This window comes from Hyla sarda, chromosome 12, assembly GCF_029499605.1.
Source record: "Hyla sarda isolate aHylSar1 chromosome 12, aHylSar1.hap1, whole genome shotgun sequence".
Classification (NCBI taxonomy): Eukaryota; Metazoa; Chordata; class Amphibia; order Anura; family Hylidae; genus Hyla; species Hyla sarda.
Genome location: NC_079200.1, coordinates 36898543 through 36919132, shown reverse-complemented (window position 1 = coordinate 36919132; position 20590 = coordinate 36898543). Strand labels below are relative to the sequence as shown.

The window sequence follows — 20590 nt, the reverse complement described above, 5'->3', positions numbered from 1 at the left end:
AGGACCCCTTTAAAGAGGGATTTAGTAAAACACTCTTTCAAAACTTCAAAAGCCTCCATGGTCTCACGCTACCTATTTAAAGGGGTTATCCAGGAAAAAAAACTTTTTTTATATATATATATATATATCAACTGGCTCCAGAAAGTTAAACAGATTTGTAAATGACTTCTATTAAAAAATCTTAATCCTTTTAGTACTTATGAGCTTCTGAAGTTAAGGTTGTTCTTTTCTGTCTAAGTGCTCTTTGATAACACCTGTCTCGGGAACCGCCCAGTTTAGAAGCAAATCCTCATAGCAAACCTCTTCTAAACTGGGCGTTTCCCGAGACAGGTGTCATCAGAGAGCACTTAGACAGAAAAGAACAACCTTAACTTGAGAAGCTCATAAGTACTGAAAGATTAAGATTTTTTAATAGAAGTAATTTACAAATCTGTTTAACTTTCTGGAGCCAGTTGATATATATAAAAAAAAGTTTTTTCCTGGAATACCCCTTTAAGTGGTCCATCCCCTTCCTGGTCATTTCAGTCAAAGGTTTAGCTATTAACAAAAAATTCTCGAAGAACCTACAGTAATAGTTTGCAAATTCCGGAGAACATGGACGGACCCATTCAAACACAGCCCGGACCTTTGCAGGATCCAAACTAAATGCATTCGGGGTCAGAATGTACCCTAAGAAAGGAACCTCCTGAACTTCAAACAGATATTTTTCAAACTTAGCAAACAACTGATCGCACGAAGTACTGATAAAACTTTACGTACATGCTTGACATGATAAGACCAAACAGAATAGATCAAAATGTCATCTTAATATCCATGAATTTCCCAACAAAACTTCAAGACAGATCATTTACCAAGTTGGTAAATGATCAGGTTACAAGGTACTCAAAATGCTCCTCGGGTGTCTTACATTTGGCACCCTCTCAGATCTCAATTAAATAATAAGCCCCACACAAATCTAGTTTGGTAAACCAAAGGGCTCCTAAAATTGGTAATAAGAGGCAGTGGATCCTTTTTTTGATGGAATTTTATTTAGCTCCCTGATATCGATGCAAGGCCTGAGGACCCCATCCTTTTTACACTGAGGAATGAATGTAACCCTTATGCAAACTCTCCTGACTGTACTCTTTTATGGCCAATCTCTTAGACCCAGACAGGTTATAGATTCACCCTATAGGATATTTGGCAACAGGTATTAAGTCAATTGCGCAATCATAGTCTCTATGCAGAGGTAAAATATCGGAGGCCTCCTTATAAAAAATAATAATAATCATCCTAAAAATCCCTAAATAATTCAGGGATTTTACCCTCCTCCACACAGAGACTGTCCAGCTTAAATGACACACATTTATTAAAGGAAATATGTCCCCAGTGTCACCTGCACTAACCTATCGGTACCGACAGGTAGTGCAGGTGACACTGATGACAACAGTACTTACCTTGTACCGATCCATGGTGGGGATCTCCTGTAATCTCCTCCATTAGCTCCAGCTCTGGGCACCGGCTTGGGGCACGGGCAGAGCTTAATGACGTCCCCACTGCGGTTTCCAGGACCCGGGACCCAGCAGAGAGCAGCAATGGCTTGGGGCATGTCACCGTCATTAAGCTCCACCCGTGCCCCAAGCCGATGCCCGGAGCTGGAGCTAATGGAGGAGATTACAGGAGATCCCCGCCACGGACCGGGACAAGGTAAGTACCGTTGTCATCAGTGTCATCTGCACTACCTGTCGGTACCAACAGGTTAGTGCAGGTGACACTGGTGACAGATTTCCTTTAACCAGTTAATGACCCAGGGCGTACAGGTACGCCCTGACACCCTGGTACTTAAGGACCCAGGGCAAAAGCAAATGCCCAGGGGGGGTCATCAGTAAATTCACACCGCCGATTTGCGGCGATTCCGGTCATATGGGTCTCCGGTGACCCGGAAAATAAGGGGGATTGAGGTTGTCCAAGACACCCACGATCCCCCTGAAGGGATAGGAGTGAGGTGGCAGGGGTGCCAACCCTCCTATCCCTGCTATTGGTCGGTCAGAAGCGACCCACCAATAGCAGATTGGGGGCGGGGAGGTTAACTTTAGGTTCCCCCGTGGTGCCCACCCAGAGTAGGCCCACTCATCGGCGGCGGCAGAGGCGACGATCGGTGGCGGTGATCGGCGGCAGCAGAGGATGGCGATGCGGCTCCCTGAATCCTACAGAAGCTGGTGAGTTGCCTAGTAACATCTGGAGGGCTACAGTTTGGAGACCACTATGCAGTGGTCTCTAAACTGTAGCCCTCCAGATGTTGCAAAACTAAAACTCCCAGCATGCCCAGACAGCTGTTTGCTGTTTGGGCATGCTGGGATTTGCAGTCTTGCAACAGCTGGAGGGCTACAGTTTGGAGATCACTGTGCAGTGGTCTCTAAACTGTAGCCCTCCAGATGTTGCAAAACTGCAAATCCCAGCATGCCCAAACAGCTGTCTCGGCATGCTGGGAGTTGTAGTTGCATACCTCCAGCTGTTGCATAACTACATCTCCTAGCATGCCCTTCGGCGATCAGTACATGCTGGGAGTTGTAGTTTTGCAACAGCTGGAGGCATGCTGGTTGGAAAATACTGAGTTAGGTAACAGAACCGAACTGAAGGTTTTCCAACCAGTGTGCCCCCAGCTGTTGCAAAAGTACAACTCCCAACATGCACGGTCTGTCACTACATGCTGTGAGTTGTAGTTTTGAAACAGCTGGAGGTATGCCCCCCCATGTGAATGTACAGGGTACATTCACACATGCAGGTTTACAGTAAGTTTCCTGCTTGAAGTTCAAACTGCGGCAAATTTTTTGCAGCAGCGCAAACTCCTAGCGTGAAACTGACCGTAAACCCCCGTCAGTGCAAATGTACCCTAAAAACACTACACTAACACATGATAAAGGGTAAAACACTACATATACACCCCCTTACACTGTCCCCCCCCCCCTCCCAATAAAAATGAAAAACGTAAAGTACAGCAGTGTTTCCAAAACGGAGCCTCCAGATGTTGCAAAACTGACTGTCCAGGCATGTTGGGAGTTTAGCAACAGCTGGAGTCACCCTGTTTGGGAATCACTGTAATCTCAAATTTAGTCCTCAAATGCGCATGGCGCTCTCTCACTTCAGTGTGCTGTCTTATTTCAAGGAAACTGTTTACGGCCACATATTGGATATTTCCATTCTCGGGAGAAACTGCACTACAAATGTTGGGGGGCTTTTTTCCTTTTACCCCTTATGAAAAGGAAAAGTTGGGGGCTACACCAGCCTGTTAGTGTAAAAAAAAAAATTAACACTAACATGCTGGTGTTGCCCCATACTTTTTATTTTCACAAGCGGTAAAAAGAAAAAAAGACCCCCAAAATTTGTAACACAATTTCTCCTGAATACAGAAATACCCCATATGTGGGTGTAAAATGCTCTGTGGGCGCACAACAAGGCTCAGGAGTGAGAGCGCACTATGTACATGTGAGGCCTAAACTGGTGATTTGCACAGGGGTGGCTGATTTTACAGTGGTTCTGACATAAACGCAAAAAAATAAATACCCACATGTGATCCCCATTTGGAAACTATACCCCTCACGGAACGTGACAAGGGGTATAGTGAGCCTTAACACCCCACAGGTGTTTGAAGAATTTTCATTAAAGTTGGATGGGAAAATGAAAAAAAAAAATTGTTATCACTAAAATAATGGTGTTACCCTAAATTTTTCATTTTCACAAGGAAAAATAGAAAAAAAAAGCCCCCCAAAATTTGTAACCTCATTTCTTCTGAGTAAGAACATTCCCCATATGTGGATGTAAAGTGCTCTGCGTGCGAACTACAATGCTCAGAAGAGAAGGAGCGCCATTGGGCTTTTGAAGAGAAAATTTGTCCGGAATTGAAGGCCACATGTGTTTAAAAAGCCCCCATAGTGCAAGAACAATGGACCCCCCCCACATGTGACCCCATTTTGGAAACTACACCCCTCATGTAATGTAATAAGAGGTGCAGTGAGCATTTTTAGAACAGTGGTCCATGAAAAATTTAATTTTTCATTTGCTCAGCCCACTGTTGCAAAGATCTGTCAAACGCCAGTGGGGTGTAAATACTCACTGCACCCCTTATTACATTCTGTGAGGGGTGTAGTTTCCAAAATGGGGTCACATGTGGGGGGGGGGGGTCCATTGTTCTGGCACTATGGGGGGCTTTGTAAACGCACATGTCCCCTGACTTCCATTCCAAACAAATTCTCTCTCCATAATCTCAATGGCGCTCCTCCTCTTCTGAGCATTGCAGTTCGACCGGAGAGCACTTGACGTCCACCCATGGGGTATTTCCATACTCAGAAGAAATGGGGTTACAAATTTTGGGGGGCATTTTCTCCTATTACCCCTTGTAAAAATGTAAAATTTGGGGAAAAAACAGCATTTCAGTGAAAACATTTTTTCTTTCATTTACACATCCAACTTTAACAAAAAGTCGTCAAACACCTGTGAGGTGTTAAGGTTCACTGTACCTCTTGTTATGTTCCTTAAGGGGTGTATTTTCCAAAATAGTATGCCATGTTGTTTTTTTTGTTGTTGTTGTTCTGGCACCATAGGGGCTTCCTAAGTGCGACATGCCCCCCAAAAACCATTTCAGCAAAATTTGCTTTCCAAAAGCCAAATGTGACTTCTTCTCTTCTAAGCATTGTAGTGCGCCAGAAGAGATGGGGTTACAAATTTTGTGGGGCATTTTTTCCTATTACCCCTTGTAAAAATTTAAAATTTTGGGGAAAACTAGCATTTTAGTGAAAAAAAATAATTTATACATCCAACTTTAACGAAAAGTCATCAAACACCTGTGGGGTGTTAAGGCTCACTGTACCCCTTGTTACGTTCCTTGAGGGGTGTAGTTTTCAAAATAGAATGCCATGTGTTTTTTTTTTTTGCTGTTCTGGCACCATATGGGCTTCTTAAATGTGACATGCCCCCCAAAAACCTTTTCAGAAAAACTCTCTCTTCAAAATCCCACTGTCGCTCCTTCCCTTCTGAGCCCTCTAGTGCACCCAAAGAGCACTTGACATACACATATGAGGTATTTCCTTACTCGAGAGAAATTGGGTTACACATTTGAGGAAGATTTCTCTCCTTTTACCCCTTGTAAAAATTCAATAACTGGGTCTACAAGAACATGCCAGTGTAAAAAATGAAGATTTTGAATTTTTTCCTTCAATTTGCTGCTATTCCTGTGAAACACCTAAAAAGGGTAACAAACCTTTTGAATGTCATTTTGAATACTTTGAGGGGTGCAGTTTTTATAATGGGGTCATTTATGGGGTATTTCTAATAAGAAGGCCCTTCAAATCCACTTCAAAACTGAACTGGTCCCTGAAAAATTTAGATTTTGAAAATTTGTGAAAAATTGGAAAATTGATGCTGAACTTTGAAGCCCTCTGATGTCTTCCAAAAGTAAAAACGTGTCAACTTTATGATGCCAGCATAAAGTAGACATATTGTATATGTGAATCAATATATAATTTATTTGGAATATCAATTGTCCTTATAAGCAGAGAGCTTGAAAATAAATAAAAATGCAAAATTTTAAATTTTTTTCATCAAATTTAGGAATTTTTCACCAAGAAATGATGAAAGTATCGACAAAATTTTACCACTAACATAAATTAGAATATGTCACGAAAAAAATATCTCGGAATCAGAATGAAAAGTAAAAGCATCCCAGAGTTATTAATGCTTAAAGTGACAGTGGTCAGATGTGCAAAAAATGGCCGGGTCCTACGGTGAAAATTGGCTGGGTCCTTAAGGGGTTAATACATTTAGGTCCCCACTTGGTCAAATCACCAGAGGCCCAAGTGAAGACAGAATTATGCAGTTTCAACCAGGGAAGACCCCAAATAACATTTGCAGACAGATTTTACATAATGATAAAGGAACAGTTCTCAAAATGCATGGAACAAGTAAATAAATCGACCTCTGGTTCTTCCACTGTCCAGAGGTGTATCATCCACTCCAGTTACATGTATAGGGTTGGCCAGAGCGAGCAAAAAAGTGGCAAAAATGAGTACAGGCTAACTTAGGTGGCAAGAATGGACAGGGGTTAACCAACATGGCACAGGCACACTCTGGTGGCAGGAAACTGGCCCACACATGTAGCTAGAATGGGGGCAGGCCTATTCATATGGCAAGAAGAGGCACAAAGCCACTGAACCGACAACAATAGGCACAGGTTTATTGAAATGGCACGCACGAGCACAGGCTAACTTAAGTGGCAACAATGGGCACAGGCCCACTTGCATGGCAAGAAAAGGTATAGGCCCAATCAAGTGGCAAGAACAAGCATGGGACCACTCAGGCAGCAAGGACAGGCCCAGACAAGAGGCAAGCATGGGATCACTTATAGGGGTACTCCGGCCCTAAGGCATCTTATCCCCTATCCAAAGGATAGGGGATAAGATGCCTGATAGCGGGGGTCCCGCCGCTGGGGACCCCCGCAATCTTTCATGCAGCACCCCACTATCATCAGCCTCCGAAGCGAACATAGCTCCGGGTCTGATGAATCACGATCACGGGGCCGGAGTATTGTGACATCATGGCTCCGCCCCCTCAATGCAAGCCTATGGAAGGGGGCGTGACAGGGGTGGAGCGTGACTTCACACGGGGGCGGAGCCATGACGATACTCCGGTCCCGTGATTGCGATTCCTCAGACCAGGAGCAATGTTTGCTCCAGAGGCTGAGGATAGCGGGGTGCTGCATGAAAGATTGCGGGGGTCCCCTTTGGATAGGGGATAAGATGTCTTAGGGCCAGAGTACCCCTTTAAGTAGCAAGAAAGGGCAGAAGCCCACTGCTTTAATTTTTAAAAATTCCTCTGAAATATAAAAGAAGCTATCTGATTGGTTGCTATGGGCAACTGCTCCACTCTTTCTCTGCGCTGGTTTTGATAAAGATGAACCTCCATCCCAGTTTCAAGTCTTTTGCAGACCGCATCCAATAATCTTAAAGTATTGCCCTGTATTTGGCTCCATTCATCTTCCCATCAATTCTGACCAGTTTCCCTGTACATGCAGAGGAGAGGATTAACTGAACGTGCTGAAATAGCATAATGCTACCACCATGTTTCACTGTGGCAATGGTGTACCCAGGGTGACGGGCAGTGCAGGGTTTTCGCCACACATAGCGTTTTGCACTTTGCATTAGCAAAGGTGGCTAAAAAAGTTCAACTTTGGTCTCATCTCACCAGAAATGCAAAGTCCATTTGCAAAGTCTCCCACATGGCTTGTGGTAATCTCCAAACAGGATTTATTGTGGCTCACATTCAACAACGCTATTCTTCTTGCCACTCTTCCATAAAGGCCTGATTTGTGGAGAAAACAACTGAATGGTGTCCTGTCCACAGATTCTCCCACCTCAGGTGTTGATCTTTGCGGCTCCACTCGAGTTACCGTGGGCTTCTTGGTTGCTACTCTGATTAATTTTCTCCTTGCCCGGCTCTCCACAACTTTGTCCCTGACCTGTTTGGTGAGCTCCTTGGTCTTCTTGCTGTTTGTTCAGTAATGCTCTCTAACAAACCTTCACAGAACAGGTGTATTTGTGAGATTAAGTTGCAGACAGGTGAACCCTATTTACTAATTATGTGACTTAAAAATGTGACTTGTGAAAGAAACTGATCACATCATATTTTTGTAGGAGTAAAGGGGGTAGATATATGTATTGCACTAAACACTTTTCAGATTTTTATTTGTAAATAATTTTAAAATCAATGTAATATCTCGCCTCCATTTCCAAATAATGGACTATTTTGTGTTGGCCCATTGCATAAAATGAAAATATTATGCAGGGTGCTGTAAAAGCATGGGTCAACTTAGGTGGTATGAATAGGAATGGGTCCATTCAGGTACATAGAATGAGCACGACCCAAGGTAAGAATGGGCATGGTCTCCAATCAGAAGCAAAGGTGGACAAAGGCCAACTCAGGTTGCACAGAGGGGACAAACACATGCAATCTGTTGGATTAGGTATAAAATCTACACAAAAAAGCTCATATTTTATGATTAAAAATGTAGGTTGACACTTAGGCTATGTTCACACAGCAGAATGTTCATGCGAAATTCCACATGAATATTCCACACACCATTTCGCAGCAATGGATTGATTTCAATGGGATTCTCTTGCACTGATGTTTATGGCGTGGAAATTCAGATTCCAGCGTCCGCAGAAAGAATAGTCAGGTCTATTCTTTCTGCAGAGTCTGTAAGGAAATGCATTGCTGTCTATGAGACACCGACACATTTCAAGCGATCCAAGCGCCCTCCGGTTAGTGGGATGTTCACACCGATTTTTCATGCAGACATCCCGCACATTTTTCCAACCATCTACTGAAATTTCGAGAATGAACTGAACGGGCATGGCTTGGGTATGCCTTGGTATAAGAATAGTATGCTGAAGTATACCCTAAAGATATTCTACTTGGCATATATGTTACCATATACCAGCACAGTACTTATCAGACATATCGTGAACATCTACCACTGTTCTAATAATGCATATCTTTCAGAAGTAGTTATATATTTATCACAAATAAACCAGACAGACAGAATAAGTCTCCTGAAGACATCATCATCCATATAACTGAACCTGAAAACACCTATACAGCTCCAGGCTACCGGACAAAACCATACAGCTCAAGGATACCTGACAACGTCACCCATACATCTCCGGGATACCAGATAACACCATACAGTTCCAGAATGCCCAATATTACCATACAGATCCAAACTACCTGACAACACCACCCATACAGATTCAGGATATCTGACAACGCAACCCATACATCTCCGGGATACCAGATAACACCATACAGTACCAGAATGCCCAATATTATCATACAGATCCAACAATACCCATAAAGCTCCATGATACCTGGCAACACCACCCATACAGCTCCAGGATGTCTGTCAGCGCCCATACGACTCCAGAATACCTGACAGCACCTCCCATGCAGCTCCAGAATACCTGACAGCACCATACAGCTCCAGGATACCTGACAGCACCATACAGCTCCAGGATACCTGACAGCACCATACAGCTCCAGGATACCTGACAGCACCATACAGCTCCAGAATACCTGACAGCACCATACAGCTCCAGAATACCTGACAGCACCATACAGCACCAGGATACCTGACAGCACCATACAGCTCCAGAATACCTGACAGCACCATACAGCTCCAGGATACCTGACAGCACCATACAGCTCCAAAATACCTGACAGCACCATACAGCTCCAGGATACCTGACAGCACCATACAGCTCCAGAATACCTGACAGCACCATACAGCTCCAGAATACCTGAAAGCACCATACAGCTCCAGGATACCTGACAGCACCATACAGCTCCAGGATACCTGACAGCACCATACAGCTCCAGGATACCTGACAGCAACATACAGCTCCAGGATACCTGACAGCACCATACAGCTCCAGAATACCTGACAGCACCATACAGCTCCAGGATACCTGACAGCACCATACAGCTCCAGAATACCTGACAGCACCATACAGCTCCAGGATACCTGACAGCACCATACAGCTCCAGGATACCTGACAGCACCATATAGCTTCAGAATACCTGACAGCACCATACAGCTCTAGAATACCTGACAGCACCATATAGCTTCAGAATACCTGACAGCACCATACAGCTCCAGGATACCTGACAGCACCATACAGCTCCAGGATACCTGACAGCACCATACAGCTCCAGAATACCTGACAGCACCATACAGCTCCAGGATACCTGACAGCCCCATACAGCTCCAGGATACCTGACAGCACCATACAGCTCCAGAATACCTGACAGCACCATACAGCTCCAGAATACCTGACAGCACCATACAGCTCCAGGATACCTGACAGCACCATACAGCTCCAGGATACCTGACAGCACCATACAGCTCCAGGATATCTGACAGCACCATAGAGCTCCAGAATACCTGACAGCACCATACAGCTCCAGGATACCTGACAGCACCATACAGCTCCAGGATACCTGACAGCACCATACAGCTCCAGAATACCTGAAAGCACCATACAGCTCCAGGATACCTGACAGCACCATACAGCTCCAGAATACCTGACAGCACCATACAGCTCCAGGATACCTGACAGCACCATACAGCTCCAGAATACCTGACAGCACCATACAGCTCCAGGATATCTGACAGCACCATACAGCTCCAGAATACCTGACAGCACCATACAGCTCCAGAATACCTGACAGCACCATACAGCTCCAGGATACCTGACAGCACCATACAGCTCCAGGATACCTGACAGCACCATACAGCTCCAGAATACCTGAAAGCACCATACAGCTCCAGGATACCTGACAGCACCATACAGCTCCAGTATACCTGACAGCACCATACAGCTCCAGGATACCTGACAGCACCATACAGCTCCAGGATACCTGACAGCACCATACAGCTCCAGGATACCTGACAGCAACATACAGCTCCAGGATACCTGACAGCACCATACAGCTCCAGAATACCTGACAGCACCATACAGCTTCAGAATACCTGACAGCACCATACAGCTCCAGTATACCTGACAGCACCATACAGCTCCAGGATACCTGACAGCACCATACAGCTCCAGAATACCTGACAGCACCATACAGCTCCAGAATACCTGACAGCACCATACAGCTCCAGGATACCTGACAGCACCATACAGCTCCAGAATACCTGAAAGCACCATACAGCTCCAGGATACTTGACAGCACCATACAGCTCCAGTATACCTGACAGCACCATACAGCTCCAGGATACCTGACAGCACCATACAGCTCCAGGATACCTGACAGCACCATACAGCTCCAGGATACCTGACAGCACCATACAGCTCCAGGATACCTGACAGCAACATACAGCTCCAGGATACCTGACAGCACCATACAGCTCCAGAATACCTGACAGCACCATACAGCTTCAGAATACCTGACAGCACCATACAGCTCCAGTATACCTGACAGCACCATACAGCTCCAGGATACCTGACAGCACCATACAGCTCCAGAATACCTGACAGCACCATACAGCTCCAGAATACCTGACAGCACCATACAGCTCCAGAATACCTGACAGCACCATACAGCTCCAGGATACCTGACAGCACCATACAGCTCCAGAACACCTGACAGCACCATACAGCTCCAGGATACCTGACAGCACCATACAGCTCCAGGATACCTGACAGCACCATACAGCTCCAGAATACCTGACAGCACCATACAGCTCCAGGATACCTGACAGCACCATACAGCTCCAGGATACCTGACAGCACCATACAGCTCCAGAATACCTGACAGCACCATACAGCTCCAGGATACCTGACAGCACCATACAGCTCCAGGATACCTGACAGCACCATACAGCTCCAGGATACCTGACAGCAACATACAGCTCCAGGATACCTGACAGCACCATACAGCTCCAGAATACCTGACAGCACCATACAGCTTCAGAATACCTGACAGCACCATACAGCTCCAGTATACCTGACAGCACCATACAGCTCCAGGATACCTGACAGCACCATACAGCTCCAGAATACCTGACAGCACCATACAGCTCCAGAATACCTGACAGCACCATACAGCTCCAGAATACCTGACAGCACCATACAGCTCCAGGATACCTGACAGCACCATACAGCTCCAGAACACCTGACAGCACCATACAGCTCCAGGATACCTGACAGCACCATACAGCTCCAGGATACCTGACAGCACCATACAGCTCCAGAACACCTGACAGCACCATACAGCTCCAGGATATCTGACAGCACCATACAGCTCCAGAATACCTGACAGCACCATACAGCTCCAGAATACCTGACAGCACCATACAGCTCCAGGATACCTGACAGCACCATACAGCTCCAGGATACCTGACAGCACCATACAGCTCCAGAATACCTGACAGCACCATACAGCTCCAGGATACCTGACAGCACCATACAGCTCCAGAATACCTGACAGCACCATACAGCTCCAGGATACCTGACAGCACCATACAGCTCCAGGATACCTGACAGCACCATACAGCTCCAGAATACCTGACAGCACCATACAGCTCCAGGATACCTGACAGCACCATACAGCTCCAGGATATCTGACAGCACCATACAGCTCCAGGATACCTGAAAGCACCATACAGCTCCAGGATACCTGACAGCACCATACAGCTCCAGGATACCTGACAGCACCATACAGCTCCAGGATACCTGACAGCACCATACAGCTCCAGAATACCTGACAGCACCATACAGCTCCAGGATACCTGACAGCACCATACAGCTCCAAAATACCTGACAGCACCATACAGCTCCAGGATACCTGACAGCACCATACAGCTCCAGAATACCTGACAGCACCATACAGCTCCAGGATACCTGACAGCACCATACAGCTCCAGGATACCTGACAGCAACATACAGCTCCAGAATACCTGACAGCACCATACAGCTCCAGGATACCTGACAGCACCATACAGCTCCAGAATACCTGACAGCACCATACAGCTCCAGGATACCTGACAGCACTTTTATGTGTCTGTTTTTGTACACAGGATTGGCAGGATGCGGTAGCCCTTCTGGGTGCCCCTCCTGGCGGTCTAGGGGAGGTGTGTGTGGCAATTCGGTTCCTCACCTCCCTGCAACCCCTGGGAATCTTGGCTTCGGTCAAGATGTCATCAGTATACGGCTCCTTGGCTGATACCTTGGTTAACGCCTAGACTGAAGCCAGGAGCAGTAGTAGCTTTGGCAAAAAGGGGCATCAAACCTTTATCCCTGCAGGTGCCTTTTGGCCCGGAGGTGAAGGGTAGGTTTGTTGCGGGGCCTCTCTCCTACTGGAGAAGGGCTTTGTGATAGACCGTATCCTTTGTGCACGTTTTTTTAGTGTGACACATTTGCACTTTTTCTTGCACTTTGGGTGATAGAGAGCACTTGCCTCGGCTCTTAAAAAAATAGAAAGTTCCGAGAGCACAGTGGCCTCCATAATTCTTAAATAAAAGAAGTTTGGAACCACTAGGACTCTTTCTAGAGCTGGCCACCTCACCAAACTAAGTTATTGGCGGAGAAGTGCCTTGGTAAGACAGATGGCAGAGAACCTAATGGTCACTCTGGCTAAGCTCCATCTGTGCAGATGGGAGAAACTTCTAAAAAATCACTGTAGCACTCCACCAATTTGGGCTTTACATCAGGGTAGGCAGAAAAAAACCTTTTCCTCCATAAGGGCCCATTCACACTACGGAATTTTGGAGCGGAGGAACTCTGTTTTGAAATTGTGGTGCAGCAGCCTCCCACTGTTTTCAACAGGATTCTGCTGTACCGTGCGCAGAAAATTCTGTAACAGCCAAATGAATGAAAAAGTTTATTCTTTCACCAGATTTCCGTGTGGATATGCATTGCTGGCAATGAGAACCCAGCTGATTGATATTGGTGGTGGCCGTTGCACTCAGAATATGCACCTGGGATTTTCCATAGTGTGATGCACCCTTGCATTATGTCTGGAAGAAACCAGGCAGTGCTCATCTCCTGCTCATCTTCTGCCCAGTGAAGCACGGTGGGGGCAGCATCATGCTGTAGGGACAGGAAGACTGGTCAGGGTGAGGGAAAGCTGAATAGAGCTAATAACAGTGCTCTGGACCTCACACTGGGCTGAAGATTTAACTCCAAGCAAGACAATGGGGGAGATTTATCAAAACCTGTGCAGAGGGAGAGTGGTGCAGTTGCCCATAGAAACCAATCAGATCGCTTCTTTCATTTTTAAAGAGGACTGGAAAAAAAAGGAAAGATGTGATCTGATTGGTTGCTATGGCAACTGCACTACTCTTCCTCTAGACAGGTTTTGATAAATCTCCCCCATTGACTTTAAGCACACGGCCAAGACAACAACGGAGCGGCTTATGGTCAACTCTGTGAATGTCCTTGAGCGGCCCAGCCAGAGCTCTGACTTGGACCCAATCAAACATCTCCGGAGAGACCTGAAAATGGCTTCCAAGAATTGCAGAAAATGCCCAAATTCAGGTGTGCAAGCCTTTTGGCATCATACCCACGAAGACTGGAGACTGTAATTGCTGCCAAAGGGCTTTCACCTAAGTCCTGAGTAAAGGGTCTGAATGCTTATGTGTTCCCCCTGTGGGCGTGGTGTCTTGGGGGCAGTGGTCGCCGCCCGGCGCTGCGCCAGTGTTAGGTTAGGGACCCACTTTGACTAGGTGGCCTTGACTTGGTTAGTATACTTTTTGATCAAAATGTATACTGACAACCTGTTAGTTTTTGAAATTATGCTGAGAAGCAAGTAGATAAAATTACAAATGGTGAATGTGTATCTCTATTTGTGTTGCACATTTGTAGTCTCTCCCTTCTTCCATAGCCAGCACTCCACTCCATCCATTTGGCCCAGGCGTTTTTAATTAGCAGGAGACTGCATAAGGGTTTCTTCCTTACATTCTCCCAGCCCTCTGGCAGAGAGCACATGGTAGGTGTTCACACTGGTGTGGGTCTCTGTGGCGGCCATTGTTTCTGTGATGATTTGCCTGAGGGGTGGTGCGGCCCAAAGCCAGGGGCTTGGTTGGGTAGCAGTGGGGCTGCCTGGCCACTGGGACGTTCCCCTGTGGGCATGGTGTCTCGGGATCAGTGGTCGCTGCCTTGGTGCTACGCCAGTGTTGGGTTAAGGACCCACTCTAAATAGGTGGCCTTGACGTGGCGAGTGGGCTTGTACTTTTTGATCAAAATGTATAATAACAACCTGTTATTTTAAATTATGCTGAGAAGCAAGAAGATCAAAATACAAATGGTGGATGTGCGGCTGTGTTTCTCTATTTGTGTTGTACTTCTGAATACTTATGTCATTGCAATATTCTAGTTTTTTTCTTTTACACCAGTGGTCTCAAACTGTGGCCCTCCAGATGTTGCACAACTTCAACTCCCAGCATGCTGGCATTCTGGGAGTTGAAGTTTTGCAACATCTGGAGTAGGGATCGACCGATCCCGCAGTGCGGCGGGTCGAGGGAGGGTGGGTGGTTGTCTCAGGGGGGCATTATCGGCTTATCGGCAAGGTAATTGCTGATACCGATAATGCCCAAAATCGTGATTATCGGCCATACCAATAATCGGTCGATCCCTAATCTGGAGGGCCACAGTTTGAGACCACTGCTTTACACTAAATGAACAAAGATTTGTAACATTCTGTTGTCACGTTGCCATTACAGGGTATTGAGCGCCGAATAGACCTAATACACCATTGTAATACCTGACTGCTAGACAGAGACACAGACTAAGAATAACTCATCAGTCAGCAGCTTATTGGTGATTCTTCTATACAAATAGGATACGTTTTCTACATTGCAGATAACAAACTATCTACATAGATGTTAAATTTTACATTTGCTCAAATTAACTTAATGTGTAACTTTACCACAAAAAAACAAAACATTTACTATATAACAGAAAGTAAGTGAACCCCCATGTAAGTGCCAGGTGCCTTACAAACAGCAGAACATCAGAACTGTCAGGGATTGTCTAGGGGGACACAAAATGATGGGAACATTAAAGGGGTACTCCGGTGAAAACCTTTTTTCTTTTAAATCAACTGGTGCCAGAAAGTTAAACATTTGTAAATTACTTCTATTAAAAAAAAAAAAAAATCTTAATCCTTCCAGTACTTATTAGCTGCTGAATGCTACAGAGGAAATTCCTTTCTTTTTGGAACACTGATGACATCACGAGCACAATGCTCTCTGCTGACATCTGTCTATTTTAGCAACCATGCATAGCAGATGTATGCTAAGGGCAGCATGGTGGCTCAGTGGTTAGCACTGCTGCCTTGCAGTGCTGGGGCCTTGGGTTCAAATCCCACTAAGGACAACAATAAATAAAGAGTTATTATAATGAGAATTCCAAAAAGAAAAGAATTTCCTCTGTAGTATTCAGCAGCTAAATAAGTACAGGAAGGATTAAGATTTTTTAATAGATGTAATTTACAAATCTGTTTAACTTTCTGGCACCAGTTGATTTAAAAGAGAAAAGGTTTTCACTGGAGTACCCCTTTAAGGTTCAGGCACAAAGTACAGAAAAACCATAAGCCTAAGTTTCCACTTGTTTTTTTTTTTCTGGCAGTTTTTAGAATACTGCCACTGCAGTAGTGTATTCAAAAGGCATATGACATATAAAGGAAGGACTTACACTTCTCCTCCCTTATGGATCCACTTCTGATTTTGGCTCAAAAACTGCAGTGGCAGTATTTCAAAAACTGCCAGAAAAAAAAGTGGAAACTTAGCCTAAAGGAATTATCCAGGATTTAAAATGTTTTATTTTTTAAATTTTTTTTTAAATGGCTTCTTTCTTCTGAAAACAGCGCCACATCTGTACTCAGGTTGGGTGCGGTATAACAGCTCATCAAAATCACTATAATAAAAAAGAACTGCAATACCACATACACCTTGAGGACGAGGATGGCGCCGTTTCTGGAAAAAAGCTCCTATATTTTTTTCTAATCCAGGATTACCTCTTTAGGGTGCGTTCACACGTATGCAGATTTGATGCACAGGATTTTCTGCAGCAGATTTCAATGTAAACTAAATGACTGGGCACAGCTTCTAATCTGCAGTTTCCACCATAGTACCCCTTTAATGCTACACTATAGCATCGCAAAAATCAGACATGGTATGATACTATGGATTTGTGGGCGGCGCTATGTTCGGCGCTGACCACTGCAAAAAAACTTCTATAGTACACAAAATGGTGTAGAATAATTGCTCTATAGCAGTGTTTCCTAACCAGGATGCCCCCAACTGTTGCAAAGCTACAACTCACAGCGTGCCCATTGTAGTTTTGCAACAGCTGGAGGCGCCCTGGTTGGGATAAACTGCCTTATATGAAAAGTCACAAAAAAAAACCCTGATACTATTGCAACATCTGCACCCCCAATAGTTATACAGTAAATTTTATTACCACCGCTTACAGTTCTTCTCATTGTAGGGGATATTAGGGTGCTAATTTGACTTAAAGAGGTACTCGGTGGAAAACTTTTTTTTTTTTTTGTTTTGTTTATTTTTTTTTTAATATCAACTGGTGCCAGAAAATTTAACAGATTTGTAAATTACTTCTATTAAAAAAATCTTAATCCTTCCAGTACTTATTAGCTGCTGAATACTGCAGAGGAAGTTATTTTCTTTATGGAACACAGTGCTCTCTGCTGACATCATGACCACAGTGCTCTCTGACATCTCTGTCCATTTTAGGAACTGTCCAGAGCAGCATATGTTTTCTATGGGGATTTTCTCCTACTCTGGACAGTTCTTAAAATGGACGGAGGTGTCAGTAGAGAGCACTGTGGTCCAAAAAGAAAATAATTTCCTCTGTAGTATTCAGCAGCGAATAAGTACTGAAGGATTAAGACTTTTTAATAGAAGTAATTTACAAATCTGTTTAACTTTCTGGCACCAATTGATTAAAAAAAAAAAAGTTTTCCACCGGAGTACCCCTTTAAAGCTCCTCAAAGGAAGACTCCAGCCAAAATGACCTAATCCACTATCCACAGGATAGGGGATAAGTAGCTGATCGCGGGGGTCCGATCGCTGGGACCCCCCCCAAGATCTACAGAACGGGACCCCGGTAGACAGCATGTACCCGATACATTTCTATAGGAGCACTGATGATACCCAAGCGTTGCACTCTGGTCTTTTCGGCGCTCCCATAGAAATAAATGGAGTGCGTGTCTAGGGCTGGGCGTTATGACCAAATGTGTGTATCACGGTATTTTTGTAACTTTCGGTGGTTCCACGGTATATAACGGTATTTCCTCCTCCCCCCCCCCCCCCCCAAAAAAAATTATCAGCGCTGTTCTGCGCTGCCCCCATCAGGGTAAATACTCATATGTCACTCGCTAGCACTGCCCTCCTCGTGCTGTTTGTTGTGGCCTCCGGCGCTGACACAAGGTAAACAAAAATAAAGTAACAGCATGTTCCCTAGTCGGGCTTACGTTGGGGACGGGAACATCGGACAGCTGTCAGCCTATCACCGGCCGCAGCGATGTTCCGCCTCGGCGCTGATAGGCTGAGCCCACTGTCATGTAAAGAGGCTGAGCCCACTGTCATGTAAAGAGCTCTGCACAGCTCCTTACATGACACTGGGCTCAGCCTATCAGTGGCTGAGGCAGAACATCGCTGCGGCCGGTGATAGGCTGACGGCTGTCCAACGTTCCATTCCCTTGGAAGCAGATGAGGCCGGTACCTGACCAACGGGAGGTGAGTTAAAGTTTTGTTTGTTTTTTGCAGCCCGGGCATAGGGATACCGCACAGTATAGAGCAGTGGTCTTCAACCTGCCAACCTCCAGATGTTGCAAAACTACAACTCCCAGCATGCATGCAGAGAGTTGTAGTTTTGCAGCATCTGGAGGTCCGCAGGTTGAAGACCACTGGTATAGAGTGTCAGCGCTGGTGGCCGCAACAAACAGGAGGATGGGGATGGGGCAGCGCTAGGCTGAGAATTAATTGTGGGGCAGAACAGCGCTCGTGGGCAACATATGATTAGTTCCCTGATGCGGGGACAGCGCAGCGTTGGGCTAATTCATTCCCGAGGGGGAGGGGCCCAACTGGTATTACAGTATGGGTTAAAATTCATATCTTGCAGCCCAAAAATGTCGGTATTCGGTATGAACCGGTATACCGCCCAGCCCTAGTGTCACTTACCGCATGCACTTCTCAGTGAGAGCCGGGTCCCGTTCCGGAGATCTGAGGGGTCTCAGTGGACGAACCCCCCCCCCCCCCCCCCCCCGCGATCAGCTACTTATCCCCTATCCTGTGGATAGGGGATAAGTTAGTCTTGGCTGGAGTTTCCCTATAAGTACACACTCTGTACCAACAGCAGATTGTTTGCCAACCAGGCTGTCCGGACATGCTGGGAGTTGTAGTCCGGACATGCTGGGAGTTGTAGTCTGGACATGCTGGGAGTTGTAGTCTGGACATGCTGGGAGTTGTAGTTTTGCAAAAGCCAGAGGCACCCTTGACTGGAAAACACTGACCTACAGCATGAAAGGTGATGAAAATGTATCTCAATTGACATGAACACAAACATAACTATCATCCACATAATGGATTTTAAGATGATAATCCCCATCATCCCTCCTCCGATTCTTATATAGAGCGGCTGATATCTTCTCCCATAAATAACCTGACAAGTGCTGAACCCTACAAATCCCCTTTTATATGGAGGATTAGCAAAAGAAAAAAAACACTGCCCACGGTTTTGTTTTCATGTCCATACCAACGAAGTGGCATCCCCCCCCCCCCCACTGCCAACATAACACACTATATAGATGTAGATCTTCTCTATACCTCTCCTTTCCAGCTCTGGGCTACAGAAGCTAAATGCATCAGTACCTTAGGTGTGAAAAAACGGGGTGTATTCTCTTTTTAGGGATAGTGGGTGGAGTCATGGCATTCAGATATTTGCCATCTATGAATCTGAGTTGCTGGTGCACAGCTTTGCATATGGCTGTTTTGGGCTCAACGAAAAAATGTGGGAACTATATGGTGCTGGGGATGCATGGGACCTCAAACACCTATGATATGGCTTTTCCTGTGTTCCCTAACCTGTGACTCTCCAGCTGTTGCAAAAACTACAACTCCCAACATGCTGTGACATTACAGAAACGGCGTCCTGAATCCTGTGGCTCTCCAGCTGTTGCATTACTACAACTCCCATCATGCCGACATCACAAAAATCAGTCTTTGTCAATGTGTGACTCTCTAAGGCTGGGTTCACATTACGTTTTTACCAATACAGGACGTATACGGCTGGGGGAGCTAAAACCGGGCGCTCCTGTATCCCAGCCGTATGCGGCCTGTATGTAATGTATTTCAATGAACCGATCGGAGTGAAACGCTGACTCCGGTCGGCTCATTTTCCCCCATGACCTAAAACCGTGGTATACCAGCCGTATACGGTCCCATATTGGTAAAAACGTAATGTGAACCCAGCCTTACCCAGTGTTTCTCACCAGTATGCCTCCAGCTGTTGCAAAACTACAACTCCCAGCATTACCTGGTCAGCACATGCTGGAAACTGTCATTTTACACAGTTGGAGGAATACTGGTTGGAAGATACTACTCCAGCTATAGCAAAACTACGACTCTCATCATGTCCAGACATCACAGAATCAGTGTTCTGCACCCTGTGGCTTTACAGCTATTGCAACACTACTACTCTCTGACCCTGACATCACAGAATCAATTTTTTGCAACCTATGACTCTCCCGCTGTTGCAAAACTACAACTCCCATCATGCCCTGACATCACAGAATCAATGTTCCACAACCTATGACTGTCCCACTGCAAAACTATGACGACCCCCCCCCCCCCCCCTCATTTCCAAACATGACAGAATCCTTATTCTGCAACCTGTGGCTCCCCAGCTGTTACAAAACTACAACTCCCATCATGCCCTGACATTATGCCGGCAATTGTAGTTTTGCAACAGCTGGGGAGCCACACGTTTCAGAATACAGTCGTCCCTCAAGTTACAATATTAATTGGTTCCAGGACGAC

General features: G+C 45.6%; 1 protein-coding gene across 3 annotated transcripts in view; it reads right to left on the bottom strand.

The window, feature by feature from the left end:
- Positions 1–20590, bottom strand: part of HDAC5 (histone deacetylase 5) — a 98869-nt gene that overhangs the window by 76638 nt on the left and 1641 nt on the right. The window contains exon 1 of one of the 3 annotated variants that reach the window (XM_056549044.1): positions 18734–18789. The exons of the other annotated variants lie outside the window; for them this stretch is intronic. The gene's annotated coding sequence lies outside the window, so the exon portion shown is untranslated. Of the gene's footprint in view, positions 1–18733; positions 18790–20590 lie in introns of those variants that run through there. 3 annotated transcript variants of the gene reach the window in all.